Source organism: Sarcophilus harrisii, chromosome 3, assembly GCF_902635505.1.
Source record: "Sarcophilus harrisii chromosome 3, mSarHar1.11, whole genome shotgun sequence".
Lineage (NCBI taxonomy): Eukaryota > Metazoa > Chordata > Mammalia > Dasyuromorphia > Dasyuridae > Sarcophilus > Sarcophilus harrisii.
In genome coordinates, this window is record NC_045428.1 from 586,330,232 (window position 1) to 586,354,885 (window position 24,654).

At 40.1% G+C, this 24,654-nt stretch overlaps 1 long non-coding RNA gene across 1 annotated transcript; it reads left to right on the forward strand.

Annotated features, from left to right (window-relative positions):
- Positions 1-3,728: 3,728 nt before the first annotated feature.
- LOC116422867 lies at positions 3,729-24,421 on the forward strand. Its single transcript, XR_004233401.1, has 3 exons — positions 3,729-4,149; positions 19,722-19,885; positions 23,999-24,421. It is a non-coding gene; the product is annotated as an uncharacterized LOC116422867 (long non-coding RNA).
- Positions 24,422-24,654: the final 233 nt, after the last annotated feature.

The following is a 24,654-nucleotide window of genomic DNA, read 5'->3' on the forward strand; positions in this document are numbered from 1 at the left end:
AAATACAGAAGAAAACTTGAATGACATAAACCCAAAAGGTAGCATTAAAAACTCATTTTAGAAAGAAAGTTGAAGTAGAAACTCAGAAAAAAAAAGTCATAAGGACTCCAAGAATGACTAGAAGAAATACAACAAAAGATGAAAACTGGAATTATAAAAGAAATATGAGCTTTGCCCAAAAGAAGTAGAAGGAATACAACTTAGACCAGAGCTTCTTAAACCTTTTCACCTGATAAATTTTTATGTGACCTTGGGTATTAATTTATATAAAATAGATACACAAATCATACATTTATTGATAATAAATAGTAAGGAAATTTATTTTAAAACAATTTTTGGTTATACATATAATTTTACCATTTATTAAAGACAAAAATGTTTTCATACTAATGAAATGGATGCACTTGTTTATCTTTGTATAAAGAATTAAATTGTGGCAGAATATTTGACATTTTTTACTGTTGCCAAATTTTTCACGACACCCCCACATTCAATTATGTGACCTCATATGGGGTTAAGACCCACTGTTTAAGAAACTTTGCCTCAGAATAGAAATTGAAAAACTTTATCCAGGTAGAGGATTGAAACAAACAGAAATCAAAGAGTCTATGTGAGACCAAGAAATATTTGAACAAAATCAAAAAACTGAGAAAACACAAGAAAATATGAGTTGTCTACTATTAACCTAGAAATAGGTGAAGAAAAAGAAAACTTAAAAATACTTAACTCTAGTCAACTGTCCTTCTCTACCATCCTAAAGACCTATAGGTCTTTCCATCATCCCCAAAGCTGAAATTTTCTCTCTTTCATCTTTTCCAATTAGATTATGAGCTCTTTAAGAACAGAGGCTGTCTCACATCTATTTGTATTCCCAATATGAGATCAGACACCACTTGTGATACTATTCACATAGCAAGGTTAAATGGGATCTGTAACATACAAAAAAAACCTTAAAAGACATAATTTCCAGGTAATTAATCATTTCATTGATTATGGCTAGCAAATAATAATAAATATAAATAATAAAATAAATAAATAAAATGATAAATAATAAAAATAAAAGAATTGGTTGTGTGGCTGTCTCTTGTGAACCAAAGACTCCTCCTGGAGACCTCAATCCTTATATGATCTGGAAGAGTGGGTAATCTTGACAGATGGTAATCAGCTCTGATTGGTTAAAAATTAATGAGAATGAATATTATAATGAAAGGTAGACCCATTGTAATGAGGGACTAGGGATGAGAGTTTTACTCTCACTCCAAGCCTTGGTCAATCTTGACAAAGGATCTCTCCTTCCTCCACTCAAGCCTGAATAGAACACAATGGACTGGAATACACTTAGACTAAAATCTCTTTACTTTTTGATGAGACCTAAACTTTCCCATTTGGATGATGTCCGAACAAGATTGAGGAAAATAATAAATTCAATATCAGTATCAGCCCTATTTTTCTGATGCTGATTTGACCTTGTAGAGAATGTGGTAATAGGAAGGGAAAGAGTCTTAGTCCTAATTTAATAATCATTTCTCTCACCTCTAGGGCCTCACACCCAAAAGCTATCCTGTCACTGGAATTATTCATTGCTATGGACTTTTACTCTCTATATCAACCTGGGCTATGGTTGGATAATGTATTCTCATTCTTGCAGTCTTGAGCCACCACTCCCTAATGAATTGGAGAAAACTTTCTCAACAGTAATTATTCATTAATAATTAAATATTTAAAATTACTGATTAGGTACAATTTATTTAACAGACATAAAGACACATATCACTCCACAACTACCAGAAATTCACTTCTCTTCATTTTTCTATAGACTCAGTCTCAAGTCTCTCTAGCCAACAATTCAAGAAAGGATCGATCCTTTCTTTTTAAATTTACTTTTATGGTCAGCATGGAGAAGAATTTCCAAAATATCCTGTATTTGCCAGATCTTCACAAGACTTTCAGAAAATTCAATTTGTTAAGCTTCTTTCTAACAGTGCCACTTATGACTGTTCTGAAGAGGAAGGAGGTCCACATCACTGACGAGGTCCAATAAATTATGAAGGTGGGGGATAGTCTGGAATTAATTCACAGCTCAAACCTTCTCCAGGTCAAGGGGCAAAGCTTTATGATGATGCTTAACAATTGGGCAAAGTTCCTAGTGAACTAGGAATTAATAAGAGGAAAGTAGAACCTTTTATGGGAAAGGACTCAGAGCATAATGTGCTAATTACGCTAATTGTGTACCGCAGTAAATCAGTTGGTACTCATGGCTGTTCTGTTTATACAAGATAGCCTTGGGAGTTGACGTCTAGAGCTTAGCCTTCAAATTGTATAAAATAACAGTGGGTATCAGTACAAGATAGCTCTGTTTGTACAAGATAACTCTGCAGGGTCTGCTTGCTTCTCACTGTATCTACTTTTAGATACTAGGTTACAACCAGGAACATGGTCTTTTGCTGCAGCCCTTCAGCATCTTTTGTCTCTCTGTATACTTCACAAAGCTTTATGGATCATAGATAAAGCATATACGCACGTACACTCTCCTCTCCCTCACTCTAGAGTGGAAATTTCTTCATATCAAGCAATTTTTCCACTGATTTTTTTAAACTGCTTTGCCCAACATTCTATTTTTAGCTCTTATCTGGTTTTAAAAGCTCTAGTAGCAGTCTCTGAAATCTTTGAGATAGATGCTAGAAAAAGGGCTTACATCAGAGCTTGGCACACTGCGCATAGTAAGAGAGTAATAAATGCATTTCTGTTTGTTCCAGCCCACTCTCCTCCTGTTCATCCATAGACATGTACTGATGGGTCAGTTTTATGGGCTGTCCCTCAAGTTGTATAATGACTGTTTGGACAAGTATTTCATACACTTCATTTTTTTTTTTTTTCTGGGTAGACACTCTTTTGAGTCAAGTCAATAAGTATTAATTAGTTAGTGTTCTAGGTTCTGTTCTATAAATTTGGGTAATTATGGATCTCACTTAGGAGACTCAAATACGGATGCAATCAGGCAGACGTCATTCACAAAAAGCTGACGTTTATCCAGAACTTTAACATTTACAAAGCACTCTACATATATCATCTGTTTGGACAACTGATGGTTGTTGGTGACCTTTGAACATTTTATGTGCGGAAAAATGGATTGTGTATATCCTACATCATAGATTCAGAGCTGGAAGAAATCCTTAGAGGTCATGGAGCTCACCCCCCCCCCTCTAATTTTACAGGGGAGGAAACTGAGGCACAGAGGTTAAGTGACTTGTTCAGGGTCACAAGTTATCTGTTTGTCCTTTGCTCTCGGAGGACCATGACCTCAAGGAGGTGATGTTATGACTTGCAAGTGGGGGAGGACGGTGCAAGGTCACCAGTGTCTCCCTTGCGGCCCTTGGGGACCAGTGACAAGATATCGATCAGGACGCCTGGAGATGGCCCTGGATGCAGTAGGAGACCGTGACCTTTTTAAGCTCAGGCTCACACAGGGTTTGAAGGAGGATTTGAACTTAGATCATCGCAGCTGCCTCTCAAGAAGGAGGGGTGAACGCAGGTGGAGAGAAACTGGAGGAATGAGGCGGGCCGGTGGCTTCTGCGACTCCCCCGCCCCGCCCCCTGGGCGGAGTCTAAGGCAATACTCTGCGGGCGTCAGCTAGAACGCCTTTCTCACTAAGACCCGCCCCCAGGATCTTTGACTAATCATCGCACAGGGGCGGGCACCAGTGGGTGACGTCACCATGACGCGCTACTCCACGGCGACCATCTTTATTCCTGGTGGCCGCTATCTGAGGCCTGCGACGGTACTTCTACTTGAGTTGCTGTGCGAGCCGCCGCCGCAGCTCCGACTCTACGTCATCAGGAGAGGCGGCGCTCGCTGCAAAAGACTAAGGGCGAAAGGGAGAGGGAAGCTGGTGCAGGGGGACGCCCCGGAAGTGGGAGTTCCGCTTGGCTGAGGGGTGGGGCCAAAAGTCTGTTTACGACCGGCTGGCTGTTTTTCGCAGGCTCGGTTTTGATCTGGCGCATGCGTACTTACAGCTTCCCAAGGACCAACTCCGGAGGGGAGGCGGGCCGTTGCTATGGTGATGGATGCTCTCGAAATTCCCTGGGGATCCGCGTGCTGATCTCGGATGCTGCTCGTGGGCTGGACACTCAAGGAGGGAATGGGCACAGGTAAGACAAGTAAACGCAGTAAGGAAAGTCCGGAGAAAATGAGGGAGCGAGCTCCTTCCCACGTGCCGAAACGGGGTCCGTTCCATCTGCAGACGGTCCCTGGGCTTATTTGCATATCGTTTGCATAGCGTTGGAAGTATTCCCAGGCTGTTGCACGTGCGGGGGCTGCTGAGGCAGTGAGCTTCTGGGGACCAGCCCCTTCCAGCAACGCCCAGCCTGGCACTAGGACCGTTCTGCATACAGTAACTGCTGAAGTCCGGAGACGGAACATTGTATATAACAAACCAGCTTCGAACATACAGAATCTAAGGGGAAACAATGTATCAGATAAAAGAAGCCTGGAAAGGAATATTGGAGCCAGGTTGTAAAGATAAATGGCCAGCGAAAGAGTTCATATTCGATCCTAGAGATAATAGACTATGTCAATAACCAAATTAACAAAAACCATATGATCATCTCAATAGATGCAGAAAAAGCATTTGATAAAATCCAACATCCATTCCTATTAAAAACACTTGAGAGTATAGGAATAAATGGACTTTTCCTTAAAATAATCAGCAGCATCTATTTAAAACCATCAGTAAGCATCATATGTAATGGAGACAAACTGCAACCATTCCCAATAACATCTGGAGAGATAATAGACTAATCCTAGAACTACTAATTTGTTGTTCAGAATCTTTGTGATTTCTTTTGGGGTTTTCTTGGTCAAGATACTGCACTGGTTTGTCGTTTCCTTCTCTGGAACATTTTACTAGATGAGGAAACTAAGGTAAACAGAATTAAAAGAGTTGTGCAGGTTTAAAAGGAGACAGACACGCCCCCAAAAGGGATGGGGTTGCAGACCAGTATTGGAAGGAGTCTCAAAAGAATCTGCAAGCTTGAATCCATCTCCAAGTCAAGGGGCAAAGTTTATTGTAATTATAATGCCAATGGAAACAGGCCAAGTTCCAAAAGAATTTAGCAAAGAACCAGGAGTGAGAAGAGAAATGTGTAGGAAAAGAAAGAGAGATTCAGTTCTTCAGGTCATTATATGCTAATTTTATGGCTTAGAGTTAGAACTGAGGAGTAGTCTGGAATTTACCTCATTATTGAAGTTTATGGTTTAGAGGTGGGTTTGAGGAGTAATCTGCTAGGCACCTCACCATTTGTCTCAGAAACCCTGTTATCACTGACCAACAGATTATTATCTGGCAGTCAGCAATGTTTGTTGGACTATATTATAGTCCTAAAGCCGGGAGACTTGACATTAACAAACAGATTGTTAGAATAATAGCACTCCTAAAGTCCTGGGGCCTCAGGATTACTATTATATCTTCCCTGAAGACTAGGAGAAGAAATATATAAACTATATTATTATATTTGGAAGGCCAGGAGATTTTAGGATTATTGACAGACAGATTGTTAGAACAGTAGCATTCTGAGATCATGGCACCTCAGGATTAATGCTACAGTTTCCCCAGAAGCTACATCCCATCCCAGGGACACTGGTAGTAAGTATCTATAGTCAAATTTGAATTTAGATCTTTCTGCCCAGGATCTGTACTCTAACCATTGTACCACCTCACTACCCTTGAATAGGGAACTTCTGGAAGTTATTAAGGAGGGCAATGATATTAGCAAACCTGTGTTTTTCAAAGATCACTTTGACTACTGTTGCAGAATGGATTGCAGGGGTCCTCAGACTACAGCCTGTGGGCCAGATGCAGCAGCTGAGGTCATTTATCCCCCTCACCCAGGGGTATGAAGTTTCTTTATTTAAAGGCCCACAAAACAAAGTTTTTGTTTTTACTATAGTCTGGTCCTCCAACAGTCTGAGGGAGAGTGAACTGGTCCCCTATTTTAAAAGTGTGAGGACCCGTGGATTAGAGAAAGGAAGAGACTTGAGGTGTAGAGAATGATTAAGAAATTATGCAATAATCCCCAGGAAAGAAGGCAAGAGCCTGATATGTGGAGAAAAGGATAGTAAGAGATCCAGTGGAGAATGGTGATGACTGGAAGAATGGGAGTGAACTTGATAGAAATTGAGCTGTTGGGAGGAGAGGGTCTGAAGAAAACAAGGTAATAAATTCTGCTTTGTGCCTTTTAAATCTGAAGCAGCTCAGGCTCAGACACTCCCTTTTCCCAAACCCTACTAAATTTATTTCTGGGTATGAGATAGATGTCATTAAAAGAGATCTCAAGATCTGTGGCTGAATATAGAGCTCTTAGAGGCATCTCTAGAGAGATAATTGAATCCATGGGAGCTGATGAGAAAAGGGAAGTAGGCCCAGGCCAGTCGTGAGGGACATCCACTGCTGGGAGATGATGTGAGTAGAAACCGTAACTGAGAAGATGATGTCAGGAAGAGCAGCCACCTGTGCCAGAATTAATACTGTGTGGAAGGCACTCAGACCTCAAGCTTCAACATGTCCCAAAAGAGTGAAGAGAAACCACAGTAGTCTAATCTAACAAAATCAAACCAAAAAATGTGACGGAGACATCAGCAACTACCCGCTTAATATGTCAACTTCCTATTTCTCTAAAACAGGGGTGGGGAACATCTGTCTCAAGGCAAAATCATTTGATCTAGCCCACAAGGTGGACCACAGGTGATAACAATTTCCCACTGCTTGAATTCTTTAAATTGAAAATCTTGAATGGGCCACAAATGATGTTATAAATATCCAAATGGCCCTTGGTAGAAAAGGTCCCCCACCCCGGTTTTAAAACTTTTCTGAGAGTGGACAGTCCATTTGCTTGGAACGTCCTTGCTGCAAACGAGAGGGGCAAAGAAGAGTTTTTTGCAGATATTTCTACATGGTGACACAAGCCATTGCTTGTGCTGTGGAGACAAGAATCCTCCAACTGCAGGCTTCCTGGCTCCCTCTGTAATAGCAGAGAAACTGAGGCAGACGGAGATTGGTTTTTAATGTTTAATGTAGAGAGTTTAGTCTAGCTGATCAAATGGGACTCATGTCCAAAGCATTTGGCGCAGATAAACTGAGGCAGGGAACTTATAGGGTTTTAGCTAACTAGGGTTTACAAACAGAATACATAACCTAAGTTTACAATCTTATAGGGGAAACAAAGGCAGATAAGGGGGGCAAGGACGGGGTCACACAAGCCATAATTCTAGGAAAGAATCATAACTTAATCCTGACAGGATATGGGTCAAGATAAGAAGGGCAAGGGCAGGAGGCAGTGAGTTGAGAGGCAATAATCAAAAGGAAGGGGAATTATCCTAGCAAGGACTGAGATAATGCACCTGGAGTTTATGACACAATGATACATAAAGGTGATCAGAGCTCCAAGGTGTTTCCTGACTCAATTCTCCCAGTCCTAATGACAAGGAAGGTGTGTGTGTGGGGGGGGGGGTGACAATTTTTTTTATTCAGAGCATAACAACTCCTCCAGTGCAAATATCCTTCCCTAAATAATTCTGTGTTCATTTTGTACGTGTTCTACACTGTTTCTCCTATTAGAATACAAGTTCCTTGAGAGGAAGGAGTGTTTTATTTCTATATCATCAAGCAAGGTGATTGACATGTAGTAGACATTTAATAAATGCTTAATGATTAATAGACTGACTGTTGATATTAAACATTTGCATTGTAGCACAGCCGTACACTTAAAGGCTCCTCTTCAGCTGGAAGGGTCCTTTGCACATGTTAAAATGTTAAGAACCAGAAGGTCCCATGATAGATGCTGTGAGCAAGATATACAACTGTAATTCCATATAGGGACAAGGACTTAGAGAAAAGTCACATCAGCTGACGATTCTGTTGTACAAAACAAGATATTGAGCCGCTAAACTAATAAACTGATAAAAATCACCCCCAAACAAAAATGGAATAAAGGTAATCACAAGCACTGAGGGCACATGCTTAATGAGTTAATTAATATTAACTTCTTCCCAGGGGAGGAGTTTTCTGCCATTTTTGACGGTGTGTGATGAGGAAGGGGAAACATGCAATGGGAGGACCAAGAAATCTACTAATTTCTTCATCCCCAGCCAAGTCGGAGGAACAGGGGAGAGACTTTGAGTTTCAGGATAGGAAATAGAAGGAAATTACCATATTTATAAGTGTAGATCTATCCAAGGACTGCCCCCGATAAACCAATTTACTTTATACACTCCTGAGTCCCTTATATCTTTGCAGCATATTTATAACAAAGCTATTGTGTTGAGTGATCCTATAAGTACCAGAATGAAGGAGGAAGAAGATAAGGGTCCATACATTCTTGTGAGCAAGTTGGAATCATGTGAGAAAAGTCACTGAATGTCAAATAATAAATTTTTTCTACTCTGTCTCCTTCCTCCAGGCCTTTGTATTGGCCATACCCTTTGCTAAGAGTGCTCTGTCCTTTTGACTTTGGCAAAAGGAAGGGCTGTGGCTTTATCTGAGACAGGCTTCATCTGAGGCAAGAGATGGTGGGGGATGATGCTTGAATGATGTGAGATGAGGGGGAAGGGAGAGAAGAAATGGCTCCATTTTTTTCCCAATGAAATATGAGACAAGGTTCTTGGCCGAAAAATGTCCGGGGAGAGGGTGCCTTGAGGAAACATAAGGTTTGGAACAGTCATTGTGGGGAGTGGGAAAGCAAGCCGATTATGGAGGAACAGAATTCGTGCCTTGCTGTATGGGGGCAGTTGAGATTAGAGAATATAAATTTGCTGTTGATTCCATCTCTGCATGTCAGCTTTCTGATCACAAGATATAAGGCTGAAGAGAACGAGCAATCTCACATCACGGGATCATGGGACTACAGATACAGACTTGATTGAGATCTTCAAAGCATTTTGTTTTTTTCAACTTAAAAAAATGTTTTCCCCAGTTACATGTAAAACAATGTTTTTACATTTGTCTTTAAAACTTTGAGTTCCAGATTCTCTCCCTTCCTCTCCTCCTCCCCTCACTGAGAGAAGGCACTTGTGAAGTTACCTAAAACATTTCCATAAAAGTTATGTTCAAAAGAAAACATAGATTTCTCCTTCTTCCTTCCAAAATATCCTCAAGGAAAAAATAGTGGAAAAAAAAAGTATACAAAGTATTTTATAGATGAGGCCACTGAGATCTAGGACTTGCTGTCATTTGCTCAAGGTCACAGGGTAACAGAGTCCAGTGACAGTCAGGATTCAAACCTGGTTCCCTGGATCCAAATCTAGTAGTAAGGCAGTGGAGGAGAGGAACCCTGGATATCCCAGAAGAGTTTGGACAGTTGTATGGTTCTGAACACTGGTGTGCAATAAGTTCTTGCTGATATAGCAGGAGTTGGATTGGCTTGCGCCCTATGTGGACATGACCTGCATGGGTTGTCTCATGGAATGGATGCAGAGTTCTCCTGGCAACTTTTGGGGAGCGCCATCCTGAAAGCATTGGCACTTGGGTTGATGCAGTAAACCTGGGACCGCTGCTTCCCCCCAGAGCTGCAGTGGGGGGTGCTGAATCAGCAGCAAGTTTGCATCTCCCAGGGGTGGGGCAGAAGCCTCATGACTGATAGGCCAGCTGTAATTAGATTGGGGCTTCCTCCTCTTTTTTGTCTCTTTCCTGGGTCAGTGGTGATCCCCAGATGGTGGTTTTCAGCTCGGAAGGTTGCTGGGTGCATCCCCCCTCCACCCCCCTGGACTGACCCTGCTCAGTCCTTGTGTGGCCAGAGCTAAGACCTCCCCCTAGTGGAGAGCGAGGGGTGAGCGCCCCAGTCCCGGAGCTCCTCCACCTCTGGCTCTTGTCTCGGGTTCACTGTGCTTTTCTGCGATCTGATTTCTTTCCTTCCGTGGAAGTGGGATATGGGGGAAAGACCCAGCTTGGAGTCAGATCCAGGCTTTGCCCTTTATTAAATAAATCATTTAACTTTCCTGAGCCTCATCTGTCAGATGATAATACCCATAATACCCACTCCATTGGGCTTTTGCAAGGATAAAATGAGATACCCGGCCTGAAGTGAACATATGTACTGAGGCAGCATGGTGCCATCTATTAACTGGATAACTCACTTGCGACCTTTCTGGGTCTGATATTCCTAATTCATAAATTGGGGATGGGGTGATGGGGGGATGGATTCAGCGGTCTCTGCTGCCCCTCCCAGCTCCTAAATATCTGTTCCTTTCTTCCTATGATCTGTCATAATTTTCACATTTTAGCTCTTTGTCCTGCTGCCAGGAAGCCTGTCTGGAAAGCTGGGGAGGTTGAGCCACCCTTCTTTGTCCTCTACTTGAATTTTCCCTAAGAAGCCCATGAGGTATTTGTATTCTAAACCTGGGTGCTTACTTGCGTGTTTAGACAGGGACTTTCATCATTTTCCTGGCCATCTTTAAGCCCGGAGAGCAAGAGACAAGCAAGCTGGAACTGGGATAAATTTCCTAATTCACTCCTTGAAAAGCTCTTTCATTGTCATTCTCTCCCAGAACCTCCTCTCCTCAGTTGCTATACAATCTATTCCCACTGATTACACCCAGGATAAATTGTCTTTATCCATTTCTCGGAGCAGTGAGACCCCAGAGAGATCATTTTGCCAATATTCTTGCACTGAGCTTCCTGGGAATCATTCATGTTAAGGGGTGGCTGTGACTGGGAGGTGGGGGCTGGGAGAAGTGCAGTGGGGGTGGACTGGGAAGAGAGAGGTATTGGTGAAGGGCAGTAGTAATACCACACGACAAGGGGAGGGGATGTTCTTAATGAGTCTGCTCAGCAACCTGTGCTGGAGAAGGAAAACCTTTGAATTCTGCTGGGAGAGCTCTTCTTAACAGAGGAGCCCCATCCAGAATACAGATGCTCACAGCTGGACTCTGTTGATTGTTCCTGCGTGAGAAAGAACCAGCCTCCTGTGGGCCGCCCTTTTAGGCAGACAGGAGGCTGTGCCAGGAGGATCAGTCCTGTTTGCCAGGCCTTTGTCTACATCAGCCTCTTCTGTTTGTAGCACCGAAGAGGGTTTTCTGTGGTTGACTTAACAGGGAGCACATGGGATCCAACATGGAAATGTGTGTTCATTTCCAAGAGAAATACAGAAGGTCATAGGATGCTGTGTTCTGCAGCCAGCATTCCCACCTGACTCACATTTATTTAGCACAATCACACTGTAGGGCACATGAGTTCTGTGAGCCTGGTCAAGACACTTCACCCCTGGTTATCTGAGTTTCCTCAATGCCAAAATAGGGTGAATAATAACACTACATTCCCAGGGTAGTTGTGTGGCTCAAAGGAGATAGCACGGAAAGCCATTTGGAGACTTTATTTTTTACTGAGGCAATTGGGGTTAAGTGACTTGCCCAGGGTCACACAGCTAGGAAGAGTTAAGTGTCTGAGGTCACATTTGAGCTCAGGTCCTCCTGATTCCAGGGCCGGTGCTCCATCTACCACACCTCCTTGCTGCCCCCACCATTTGGAGATTTAAAATCATATCAGTGCTTGTGATGGAGATGTCATATGCTTGACCCTGTAGTAGTCTCTAAGGATATGAAGACTAATAATAATAATAATAGAGACAGCCTCTGTCCTGGAGAAGCTTATTATGTTCTACTGGCAGCTAGGTGGCACAGTGAATAGCATGCTGGTCCTGAAATCTGGAGTTCAGATCTACCCTCAGATACTAAGCTGTATGTCAAATTATAATATCATACCTCCTTCCCCCCGAGTTGTGTTAAGAATGAAATTAGATATTTATAAAGCACTTAGTATAGTGCCTGGCATATAGTAGGTGCCTAATAAATGCTCATTCCTTTCTTCTCTCTTCCACTTAAAACATTTTCAGTCTCTAGGATTTTTTTATTGCAATTTCCACTCTACTGGCAAGATGAGTCCCCAAAGCTTACCAACATCTTCCCCTTCGAGATTTTAGGGGTACTCTTGAGAGGTTCAGGTATTTCTTCTAACGTCTTGGTTCAAGCTCCCATTCTGATGCATCCTTTTCACCTTGTGATTGATTAGGGCCCAATATAATTTAACCCATGGATATCTTCTTCATATAGATAGCTTATTAACAGTTAACAATTAGCTTCTAATATATAATGTCCCTGAAATTGGAGGCACCTTTTCTCTTCCTCAGTCCCTACAGGGAATGATTCCAAAACAAAAAGGGGAATGTAAAACATTTCCACCAAGTCTACTTCCTGATGGATGGATTGAATGAATTACATTTTGCTCACAGGACACAGCATCTCAGAAGTCCAGTCAATGTACTTCTGGGTTGGGTCAAGCAGATGGCTCCTCAGGACTCTGCTTCTGGACTTTTTTTTTGTCTCTTCTAACTTTTCAAAGCTTACAATTTCACAACCTAGACTCTGGAATACAATAAGAAAGCTGAAATGGCCTCTGCCTGACAAGACCATCAATTTAAAGTTCATTTATTTTGTGTTCCTGGTTTTGTTACTGTGTAACTATGCAGAGTAGGTTCTGAGCATTCGTTTTATTTCTTTTGCTATTGTTATGATTTCACCTGCTATTTGCTGTTTGGTTATTTGATTTTTTGCCCTCTTTTTAATCACATTGGCTCAAGGTTGGTCCATTTTATTAGTCTTTTCAAGGAAAAGCTTTTAATTGGGTTTATAATTTCCATTGGGATTTTGGGGGTTTCCAGTTTATTTCATTTCTTTTCTTTTCTTTTAAATTAGTCCAAGGTGTTTAATATAAGAGACTGGAGTTATCAAGTACACACTTTTAATTTTTCTTATTACTTTATTCAGACCAACTACCCTCCCCGTGGGCTATTTTATTACCTCTATGGATAGCTTTTGAATAAGGAAAAGAAGATTAAAATAAGGATAATGCTTGACTGTCACCATGGAAATGGATGTTAGCCAGTTTTCATAAGCAAAATCCCAGTACACAAGCAGCACCAACTTGTTTATGAACTTGAAAGCTTCCTTGGTTAACCTCTGAGTGAGATTTTCATAAGACATTGGCTGCTGGACAAACTCATGGTTCCTCATCTAAATGCACTTTAAAGGTTGGAAAAAATGAAGGAATCAGGCTGAATCCAATTATAGTGGCTGCTAATAAAAGACAGGACAAGAATACCCAGTGAGGGCATCCAAACAGGCCAAGGCGTTTGAGTATCTCTAAGTGACAAAAGACCAACAGTTTGCAGGAGAGTGAAAATGAACATGTGAATCCCTGTGGTGAACATAATGTCTCTCTCAAATTGGTCACTGGCAGTTCATAAATTGGTCAAAACCATGACTTAAAATATGGTGACAGAATTCATCTCTGCTGTTACGGTTTATCTCAAGTAACCACTTTCATATCAGGGTTGAAACCTTGGGTCTCCAAAAGCTTGGCGAAAATGATTTCATTTGTAGGCAGTCTACCTAAAGAAGCCAAAAATAAGAACATTTCAACCTTAGAGCATGAAGCCATTGACAGGGTAAGGACCTGTCAGGAAAGCAACTCTGTTTATTGTACACAATTCGGAGGTGCAGCTAAGTGTGCTGAGTGAATTTCACTCCCCCTTTGGCTATTCTGCAATATTAGGAGCTCTTAATGTTGTATTTGCATAGCATCCAAGATCTCTAATGCCAAAGTCATCTGCCATTGCTAAGAGAATGTTGGGCTTTGAAACTGCATCACTGTTGACACTGCCATAAAATAACATCAGGGGAAAAGCATCTTCATTTTCTGGTAAATGGCAGGTCAAGAGCAGAAAACTCTCCTGGTAGAGAAAATCTTGTGTGGACCCAATTGAGAGGAGCTCCTTGTTAAGAACTTAAGAGTTAATGGCTCTGATCCCTTCATGGTTAGCCATAACTATGATATTTTAAAAGGTTCAAGAAATATAGATTCTGGGTAATTTGAAAATTTTACCAATAGGACCAACAAATTATTAATAAAGGGAAGATTATTGGACATCTCTCATATTAAAAACATAGATTATTTCTTTTTTCTTTTCTAATTTTTAATATCTTTTTTTTTTGTGATTACATTGTTGTTTGGTTGTGTCTGACTCTTCACAACCCCAAGAATCATAGCAAACAGATACGTCTATCTTCTACTATCTCTCAAAGTCTGTTCAAGCTCATATTCATTGCTTTTATGACACTATTTATCCACCTCATTTTCTCCCATTCCCTTTTCATTTTGCCTTCAATCTTTTCCAGCATCTGGGGATTTTCCAATGAGTCCCATCTTTTCATTATGTGGTCAAAGTATTTAAGCTTCAGTTTCAATATTTGCAAATAGCCTTAATTAATTTAAGTATTGGCTGATTTGATCTCTTTGCTGTCCAAGGGATTTCCAAAAGTGTTCTCCAGCGACATAATTTGAAAGGGTTGATTCTTTAGTGTTCACCTTTCCTTACAGTACAACTTTCATAGCCATGCATTGCTACTGGAAAAACCATGGTTTTAATTATAAGCCTTTGGGGGCAAGATGATCTATCTGTTTTTTAGTATACTGTTCAGATTTGCCCTAGCTTGACTTCCAAAGAGCAAGAATCTTTTAATTTCATGGCTGCAATCACTGTCTGCATTGATCTCTAAGCCCAAGAATATAAAATCTGACATTGCTTCCATTTCTTCTCCCTCCATTTAGTAGGAAGTGATGGGACTAATTACCAAGATCTTCATTTTTTAAATGTTAATCTTCAAGCCAACTTTTATACTCTCATCTTTCATCCTCCTCCTAATTCTTTTTCACTTTCTGCCATCAGAGTTGTATCTACTGCATATCTGGGATTGTTGATATTTCTTCTGGCAACCTTAATTACAGCTTTTGATTCATCCAACTTGGCATTTCACATGATGTACTCTCTCATATAAGTTAAATAAATAAGGTGATAAAAAACAGCTTTGTCATAACTCTTTTCCCAATCTTAAAACAAACAGTTGTTCCACATTTGGTTTTAACTGTTGCTTTTTGACCCATATAGAAGTTCCTCAGGAGACAAATAAGATGATTCAGTTCTTCCATGTCTTTGAGAACTTGCCACATTTTGATGTGATCCACACAGTCAAAAATTTTAGTGTATTCAGTAAAGCAAAAGATGTTTTTTTTTTTTTTTCTGGAACTCCCTTGCTTTCTCCATAGAGCAGCAAATGTTAGCAATTTGGTCTCTAGTTCTTCTGCCTCTTTGAAAACCAACTTGCTCTTCTGGTAATTTTTGGTTCACATGTTGCTGAAGCCTAACTCACCAAATCTTAAGCTAAGCATAACCTTGCTGGTGTGTGGAATAAGGGCAACTGTTTGGTAATTTGAACATTCCTTATCATTGCCTTTCTTTAGGATTAAGATATAAACTGAACTTTTCGAATCCAGTGGTCATTGTTGAATTTTCCAAATTTCCTGCTATATTGAGTGCAGAATTTTAACAGCAGCATCCTTTTTTTGGATTTTAAATAGCTCAGCTAGAATTCTATCATTTTCTCTAGCCCTTGTTAGCAATGCTTCCTCAGGCCCATTTGACTTTATTCTCTAAGATATCTGACCAACATGGGTCACGTTAACATCTTTCTTGGGTGATGATAACATCTTTCTTATATAGTTCTTTTGTGTATTCTTGCCACCTCTTCTTAATCTCTTCTGCTTCCAAAAAGTCTCTACCATTTTTGTCTTTTATCTTGTCTATTTTTTCATGAAACGTTCCCTTGCTATCTCTAATTTTCTTGAAGAGATCTCTTGTCCTTTCCATCCCATTATTTTGTTCTATTACTTAGCATTGCTCATTTAATAAAATATTATTTCTCCTTGCTATTCACTGGAATTCTATGTCCAGTTGGGTAGCTCTTACCCTTCCTCTTTTACTTGCACCTTCTTTTCTTTGGCTATTTGAAAGCTTCATCAATGACAACCATTTTGCTTTCTTGCTCTTCTTTTTCTTTGGAATATTTTTGTTGATGTCTCCTATATCATATTGTGAACCTCTCTCAATATTTCTTCAGGCATTTTAGTTACCAGATTTAATCCCTTAAATCTGGCACCTTCATTTCATATTCATATTATTTGGGTCATACCTTTATGGTGTGATGATTTTCCTTCCTTCTTCAATTTCAGCCTGAATTTTGCAGCAGGAAGCTCATGATGTGAGCCACAGTCAGCTCTACATCTTATTTTAACTGACTGTCCAGAGTTTTTCCATCTTTGGTTGCAAAATATACAATCAATCTTATTTCTATATTGACCACCTGGTGATGTCCATGTAATAAAGTCACCTTTTATATTGTTGAAAGAGTGTTGGTTATGATCACTGGGTTATCTTGGTGAAAACCTATTAGTCTTTGCCCTGCGTCATCTTTTATATTATACTCTAATTCTACTTCTCTTGCCCTTTTATTGACTATAAAGGGCTATTCCATTTCTTTGAAGCAGTTTTTGCTCACAGTAGTATATATAATGGTCACTTGAATTAAATTCAACCATTCCCATCCATTTAAGTTCACTGACACCCAGGATGTCAATGTTTAGTTTAGGTATCCACATTCAGCTTACCTTGGTTCACAGATCTCATATTCCAACTTTCTCTGTAATATCACTCTTTACAGCATTCCATGTTCTTTTTGTCTCCAGACACATCACCAGCTGATCTTCCTTTTGGCTTTAGTCCAGTTGCTTCATTCTTTCTGGAGCTACTTGTAATTGCCCTTTGCTTTTCCCCAGTGTCAGGTTGGATGCCTTCCAAGCCGAGGAGCTCATCTTCCGGTGTCATCTCTTTTATCATTTTACTATGGACCATGGGGTTTTCTTGGCAAAGATTCTGCAATAGTTTGACATTTCCTACTCCAGTGAATCACCTTTTGTCAGAACTCTTGCTTGTGACCTCTCTGCCTTAGATTCTTTGCCTTGCAAAGAATATCTCATCGTTTCAGTGAGTAACACAAGCCCCTCTCTCACGACAAGGGTGTAATCCAGGGTGCTGGTGGGGTGACGGTTGTATGTTATTATGTGTGATTTTTCTCCTTGAGTGTGTCTGTAGCTATGTCTAAGGAACTTAGATATGTTGTTTCGTCATTATCTTTTCTTTCACATAATTATTGTTTCTTTGGTTTGTTCTTTAACCCTCTTACTATTTTGAATTTCATTGTTCAGCCTCCATTTGGGTGGATATAGAGCTGGAAAGGTCTATAGAGGACATCTAGTCCAATCCTCTGTTTCTACAAATGAGGAAACTGAGAAAGAGAGATCAAAGGCCTTGCCCAGGTGTCAGAGGCAGTATTCAAGTGCATGTCCCCAAACTCCAGAGATGGCGTTATCTCCATCCAACCCTGATACTTGATTATGGTCAATTCGGTTAAATACGGTTACATATCTGCAATTTTGTGGTGTCCCATCATGTCAGCATCTCTGTTTTAGCAGCGCCATCTTCGGCCAGTGTCTCTCACTTTACCACAAGCCCTCTTGGTGTCTGTCTTGGCTTTCCAATTCTAAGCCTCTTCCTCTCCCTCTGGTCCCTTCCCCTCGTCTCTTGTATCCTCACAGCATCTGAGAGAGTGAAGTTTCCACTTTGGTATACAAGGATCCCAATTGGGCAGTGAGGGCTGCTGGATCCAGGGGCTGTCCTCTGAAATGGGGCTCCCAATGTGGGAGAAGATCATGTGAATGGAAACGTTTGCCTTTCATCTTGCCTTCTTCCAGGTTTTATGCTGCAGAAGTTAGATAAGCTTTTTACAATCCAGAACGGTCCCTTTGTGTTCTCTTTGCTAGGTTCCTCAGGTATCTGGAATCTTTAGCATCTGTAAAACTCAAACATCCTGGAGAAAGGCCACTGTCCCTCTGCAAAGATAGCTGTGCTCTTACTGAAGGATACCCGAGTTCCCTGAAAGTTTGTTGCTTTTTTGCTCATTTGTTTTACCCCCATTGCATAGGTCCTGCCTCCCCACGGATGTGAGGCTGAGGATCCCTAGCCTAGCCAATCCCCCAGAAGGTTTGTAGTGCTAAGAGAATGTAAATGTTCACTTTTCAAAATCAAAGCAAGATCGCTAATATCAAACATGATCTCAGTGTGAAATGAGCCTGGCAGGAGAGCTCAGATGTCTCTTGATCTGACCATTTAATATAACTGTCTCCCCAGATCTCTCTAGCTATGGCCTTTTCCATACTATTCCACCTCACTCTCCCCTAGTTAGGTCTATGAGGAACTGGCAGAGTGGTAGCAAAGCATGGTAAGGAAGCCACAAGAACCACCCTTCCCTGGCCTGTGGGCCAAGCCCCTCCCTCACACCATGCTTTCAGCTTCCTCCCAGGAGGCCTGGTTTCCCAGCCAAGTGAGATCTTTGTGGTTGGGATCAGTCTCTTTGCATTCTGTTCTCTTTCTGAAACCCACAGACGGTTACTCTATCATGGGAGGACAGACCTCTTTCTAGCCTCAAAACATTTTGGAGAATTCTCACCACACACTTCTAATAATCTCACGGTTCTTCAACACATGTTGTCTTTCAGAGATTCTTAAGTGTTTTTGAATGCTATTTTGATACTAAATTTAAAAGATACAAGCAATTTCTGTATCACATACTGCTATTGAGTGACATGATTATTTTTATATGAATTATGCATTATGAAAAAAGTTTGCTTTGGTTGGTGGGGAGGAAAGAGTCATAGACGTGAGAAGTCTCTAATTGGCTTATTCTTGTGTGTGCTGGGTGAAGCCTCAGCTTTTGTACCGTGTGGGAGTGGAGGCTGAGAGAAAGCATCATCAATTAAGAGTTAGGGACCTCAGAGGCCAGCTGGTTTACACCCCTCGTTTTATAGATGAGGGAGATGAGACCCATGGAGCTTTTGCGACTTGCCTGTGATCACACCGGATGCACTGCACATTCACATATGCTCAGTCACACAGTCAAACTCTTACCATAGAGCCTGCTTTTTGATCTGTTGTGAACTAGATATCATCAGGCAAAGATCACCATGGTTACGAATTGTTTACTTAAGTATTTGGTATCTGCTCTTTCTTACTTCCAGACTCAGTGTGCCTCCTAAGTGTTCCAGTTATCTGAGTGGTTTTCACTAGATATTTGGTGAGCTCACTTTTAAATTTCAGGGATTACTGCCATGGGGAGGCAAGCAGATGAATTCTAGTTTGATTGTAAAATGGGTGCTCTGGATAAGTCTTGGACCCTCTCATTGATTTGTATTTAGGACATTAAATAGAGGGATGCATGGTTCTTATCCCATTCTAATTGTGGTTCCCAGGATATGGAGAGGAAAGAATAGCAGAATTGTTATTTTTGTTTAACAAATACATCAAGGATTGACCCAAGGTTGGTGCAATATACAAATCTACTTTCTACCAGGCAAAAATTTACCAAAAAACCCCAAAAAACTGTTGGTGGTTTTTTTCAAAACCAGTAAAGAAGGGATGTGTTAGAACCAACTTTCAGAGAGCTGGTTGTTAAATGTTCAGTGTGAACATTCATATTCTGAAAGTCCACAAATCCTACAAATCGGGGCTTGATTTATTGTATTATTGTTTGTCTACATTTTTAAAAGTGATGGAGAAAATGTTAATAACGCAGATTCAACTTAAAAGTATATCATGTGCTCATTCCCTTCTATCCCTTAGAGAGCCATGTGTTAAATATTTATCAGTTAGGCACTATTATAAAGGTGTGAGATCTGACCGGATATCCATTTCTTGGATTCACACATAAACCTTTTTTTGTCCCTCAGAAAACCAAGATACTACCAGTTCTGAGAAGGAGGAACACTTCCATCAAGATATATTCCCAGTGAAAAAGCAGTGCCAAGGCAATAGTATCCAAGTCTTCAACATAACTTTTCCATGCAGAGGATGGATGTTTCATGGAGAAAGCACAAAAGGAAATCTTAAATTGGTACATAAGTTATGTGAGCACAATTTAGTTTGCTTAAAAAAAGTTAAAGGTATGATTCCTGTGAAAACAGTGGGTGGTAGACAAAAACTGGAGGCCATATGAAATCAGCACAAATAATATTTATAAGGTTTATAAGGTATGAGATTTAAAAAAAAAACCCAAGACTCATCTGGTTCTCTTAATATCACAGAATTGGAGAATCTAGTCCAATCTCCACGTGAAAGGAATCCAGGAATTCCTAATGTTGCATAGCTGACAACCATCTTTGGAGACAGACAGGGCGTTCCACTTTGGAACAGCTCTAATTGTTAGGAGGTTTTTCCTAATGTTGAGCCTAAATTTGCTTCTTTGCAATTTTCCCCTTTGCTGCTGATTGTTTGGCTCTCTGAGGCCAAATGGAATAAGTCTTTAGTCTTCCCTCCACATGACAGCCTTCCAAATATTTGAGGACACCGCTGATGTCTCTGAAGTCCTCCCATTTTCATCAGCTGTTCCTCATTCAGTGAGAACTCCAGATCCTGCATCATCCTGGCTGTCTTTCTCTAACCATTCTTCAGCTCATCAATCTCCCTCTTCCACTATGGTGCCCAGAATAGACTAAAGAACTAGAGAGAAGGGCAGAATACAAGCATTTTTTTCTTCCTAGAAGGCTGTGAAGCTCAAAGCGCATTAGCCGTTTTTGTATGTATTTTGAAAATAAAAAGCTATTATTTTATTTTATTTTTTCTTAAATTATCTTTTTATTTTTTAATTAAGGATTTTTATTTTCAAAATATATATATGGATAGTTTTCAACTTTCACCCTTACCTTGTGTTCTAATTTTTTTCCCTCCCTTTCTCCTACCCCCTCCCCTAGATGACAAGTGATCCAATGTCTGTTAAACATGTACAATTCTTTTATATATATATATTTCCACAATTATGTTGTACATGAAAATCAGATAAAAAGGAAAAATGAGAAAGAAAATAAAATACAAGCAAACAACAAAAAGAGTGAAATTACTATGTTGTGGTTCACATGCAGTTCCCACTGTTCACTCTCTGGGTGCAGATGAAAAAGATGTTATTTTTTTTTTAAGTATAGGTTTTTATTTTCCAAAGTATATGCAAAGATAATTTTCAACATTCACCCCTGCAAAACCTTATGTTCCAAATTTTTCTCTCTCCTTCCCCTCCCCCAGCTCCCCTAGACAAAAAGTAATTGAATATAGGCTAAACATGTGCAATTCTTCTAAATATATTTCCATGTTTGTCATGCTGAACAATAAAAATCAAATCAAAAGAGAAAAATGAGAGAAAAAATAAGCAAGCAAAAAACAGCAAAAAAGTGAAAATACTATGTTGTGATCCACTGTCAGTTCCCACGGTCTTTTCTTTGGATGTAGATGGCTCTCTCCATCACAAATCGGAATTGGCCTGAATCACCACACTGTTGAAAGGAGCCAAATTGTCACAGTTGATCATCACATGATCTTATTGTTGCCATGTACAATAATCTCTTGGTTCTGCTCACTTCTGTCAGCATCAGTTCATGTCAGTCTCTCCAAACCTCTCTGAAATCATCCTCCTGATCGTTTCTTTTAGAACAATAATATTCCACAACATTCATATCCCATCACTTATTCAACCCTTCCCCAACTGATGGGCAACTACTCCATTTCCAGTTTCTTGCCACTACAAAAAGGGCTGCCACAAACATTTTTGCACAACTGGGTCCTGTTTCCTTTTTTATGATCTCTTTGGGATACAGACCCAGTAGAAACACTGCTGGATCAAAGGGTATGCACAGTTTGAAAACCCTTTGGGCACAGTTCCAAACTTCTCTCCAGAATGGTTGCATCAATTCACAGTTTCACCAACAATGCATCAGTGTCCCAGTTTTCCCACATCTCTTCCAGCATTTATCATTATCTTTTCCTGTCATTTTAGCCAATCTGGGAGGTGTGAAGTAGTACCTCAGAATTGTCTTAATTTATATTTCTGTAATCACTCATTACCTCTTTTGGCAACTGACTCCTAACAAGCTTCCAGCCTACTAAAACCCCCAGCTTTTTCAGAACAGCTGTTGGCTAATCAACCCTCCCTCTGTGCTTGTGAAATGGTGAAATTGTGTATGGGCACAAGAATAGGACTTGACATGTATCCCTCCTGAATTTTATTTTGTTATGTTCAAACCAATTTTCTTCTTTATGTAAATCTTCTTGTACCCTTAGTTTTGATGGAGCATATTACCCACCCCTCCCAGGTTGGAGTCCTCTGCTCATTTGGTCCGTGTGCCATCTTTGTTTTTATCCAAGTCATTAACCAAAATGCAAAGCACAGACCCCTGAAGCACTCTCCTGGAGATCTCTGACTGCATTGAAGCTGAATTCTTAACATTTATTCTTTTCGTCCAGTCATTCAAGTCCTCCTGAATTCATCTGTTTGTCTACTCCAATTCTCTCCTCCTTATCAATAAAAATAAAATGAAACACTTTATCAAAAACTTTGATAAAATCTAGACAAATTATACCCACAGCATTCCCTAATCTACTAGTTTAGTAGACATGTCTGAAAAGGAAAGAGAGTTAGTGTGGAATGACTTTTTAAAAAATTTATTTGTTTATTTAAAATTATCTCTTCCATTCCCCCCCTACTCAATTGAACAATAAAACCAAACTCACATAGTCCAATAAAGCCAATTTCAAGTTGGTCATGTCCAAAAATGTTTGTCTCCTTCTGGATTTCAAGCTTCTCACCTTGGGGTCAGAGATGTGGTTCTCGTCAAGGCCTCTGGACTTGTAGTTTATAAATTCCATTAGAGTTCCAAGTCTTTCCAAGTTTTCATCACAATTCTGCTCCAGGGGGATTCAAATCAGTTAAAATCCATTCAGAGATTTCGGTTCCCTATGAAACTGAGAATTTTTTTAGGCAAAAATTTACCAATTTCATATAAATCCATAGTGAAGTGACATATTCAGGAGAAAGCCCAGCTGCCTCTTGCTCATCACTGCTCCTCTTTCCAGGTATTCCCAACCCTTTCCTTAATGACTTGGTCTAGAGTTTTCCCAGCATTGAAGTTGGGCTCAATGGCCCATAGTTGGCAGCTTTGGTTCACTTTCCTTTTTTGAAAAGCAGAACAGCATTTACCCTCCTCTAATCCTTTGGTGTCGCTCCCATTTTTCACAATCTTTTGCAAGTTTTTGACAATGGCGCAGCTTTCACAGCTACCAGATCTTTCAGGATCCATGAGTGTAGTTCATTGAGGGTATGGGATTTGAACTCACTAAGGACACTCCCTGAGTATCTCCTTACTGATCTTGGACATCAATTCCCTTTAGTCACTTTTGTCTCATCTCTTCCAAGATTAAGGTCATTCTCCTTCACAGAGACAGAGAAACAAGTTAGAACTGAGATGACCCGTCTTCTCTTGGCCATCACTAACATTGGCTCATCTATCCCAAGAAAAGCTCCTATATCTTCCTCAGTCTTCTTTCTTTCTCCAAATATAGCTCGATTGATAAAGAATGGATTTTAAAAGTAAATTTTTGGGGTTTTTGGTCAACTTCATAGGTACCTTTTATTTTTATTTAAATTAGATTTTCAAAGTATTATCCTATATATAAAAGGGGGGAAAATTCAGTGCCTAAGCAATACATCCAAAAAGTCTTAACGTTATACATAGTGTTTCACACCCACAGTTTCCCCCTTCCCCACAAAGAAGCTGAGAAAGATGCCTTTTTATATCCCATTGTTGGGACCAAGCTTGGTCACTATTTTTTGAGGGCATCCAGTTTCAATCATTTCGTGGTTTTTCTTTCCATTGACATTGTTGTAATTATGTCCATTGTATTCCTGGTTCTGCTGTCTTCACTTTGTATAACTTTGTTATACTTGTTATAACTACCTGTATAACTCTGGGCAGGTCACTCACTGGGCCACAGTCTCCTTAACTGCAAAATAAGAAAATTGAACTTAATAACCTCTAAGGTAGGAACTTTTATCTTGAGGCCCATGAATTTTTAAAGGAACATTTTAATAGCTATATTTCAACATAATTTATTTCCTTGTAATACTTTGTTTTTCATTTTTATTTTATTTTACAAATTAAAAAAAAAACATTTTTCTGAGAAGAGGTCTAGAGGCTTACATCAGTCGGGTGGTACAGTGGAGAGAATGCTGGACTTGAAATCAAGAAGACCTGGATTCAGATCCCACCTTTGATAGATGATCCCTGGTAGGCTGACTGGTAGTACCATCCTCCACAGGGTTTGGTGAGGTTCAGAGAAGATCTCACATGTCAAAAGGAAACCATCAGAGAGATATCAGCTCTTTACTCCGAGGTGCTAGAAGGCCATTTGGGCCAATTTCGCTGAAAAGAATAAGCTCGCTGTATCCTGCTCACTCGTGATCCTCAATGCTTAGAGATAAGGGATGTGTGTGGGGGGAATTCACAGCCTCTATTTCCTTTCAAGAACAGCCTCTACTTTCAAGGTGCTCTAAGTTGTTTGATTCTTTAAATAAATAAATAAACAAGGTTTTAGTAATATATTTTTTTATGAATTCATTCATTTTTTTCTTTATTTTTTGCTGAATCTGTTTTATAAGACTTTATCCAGTCAATCTAGGCAATTCATGGACTTTAAGAGATATTGGGGGAAAAGGCTTTGTTGTATGGAATGACTCTAGAAAGGGCCATATGGAGGTAGTAGAGGGAAGGTAGAATTTAGGCAAATGAAAAACATAAAAGTATTTATTTTTTGAAGAGAGACTTTTTGGGGAGTGGGGAG